Source organism: Suricata suricatta, chromosome 8, assembly GCF_006229205.1.
Source record: "Suricata suricatta isolate VVHF042 chromosome 8, meerkat_22Aug2017_6uvM2_HiC, whole genome shotgun sequence".
NCBI lineage: Eukaryota > Metazoa > Chordata > Mammalia > Carnivora > Herpestidae > Suricata > Suricata suricatta.
In genome coordinates, this window is record NC_043707.1 from 129,659,910 (window position 1) to 129,660,950 (window position 1,041).

Consider the following 1,041-nt stretch of genomic DNA (forward strand, 5'->3'; position numbering starts at 1 on the left):
GCCTTCACGAGGAAATGAAGTCGGAAAGAAACAGACCTGTGCATTTTCCTGCTCTGTTGCATGGAGAGTGGACAGTGTTGGAGGACCAGCGTAGGTCAAAGAGTATGAGGTACGTGTAGTGACGGGAGACACTAAGCAAAGGTCACCTATTAGGATTCTTCCTGGTGTTCCTTTGTCTTCAGAAAAGATTTTCCTTTCCTTCTGGGAGGAGGAAGCCGGTCTCACCTGATGGTTTTATGACCAATCTTAGGCAAGAGGGGTTTGGGAGGGAGGGGGTGGTGAGGGGTAGGTAGGCGGAGTTATCAGTGACTTTCTGGCTTTTGCAGGTTTTCTCAAAACCCCTTCAGCTTACAATATTCAACATCTCATGTTTTGGGGGCAACGTGTCCTGAACCCCATCACTTTTCACACATCTGATTACTTATTTAATGGTCTATGTCTCCTGTTAGGCAGCGTGTTTCACCAGCACAGGAATCTTATCTTCCGGCTTTATATCCCCGGCACCTCTCACTGTGTGCCTTACATGTACTGGGGGCTTAGTAAATATTTATGAAAGATTTCCATCAACACTAGCTACTAGTGCATCCTTGGCCTGCATATCAATCACTAGCTAATTCACTAACAGAGCAAATCTTCCTGTAACTCTACCAGGTTAACAGCAGCTTGCTACATACTGGGGATACATCCGTAGGCAAATAAGACGCAGCTTCCCGCGGCACAAGAGAAGATAATTCAAATCGTATTCATCCTTCATTCCAATCAGTCAATTAGGTTACGTCCCTTGGTGGCTGATGCGTGAGCAAAGTAACTATTTTCCAGCGAGTGTCCTCAGGTGACCCGTCTAGACGTGCTCGGGAAAAACTATCTAACATGTTCTTAAACCCCAAAGAAACCTCAGGTGCGCAGAGGACGCGCCTCGGAGAGGGCCCGGGGCGCGCGGCGTGGCCTGCGGAAGGCGCAGGACCCGAGCGGGTCAAGTGTGGCCGCGTGGCGCCCGGCGCAGGCTCGGGTGGGCCGGTAGTCCCCAGGGCACGGGCGGGG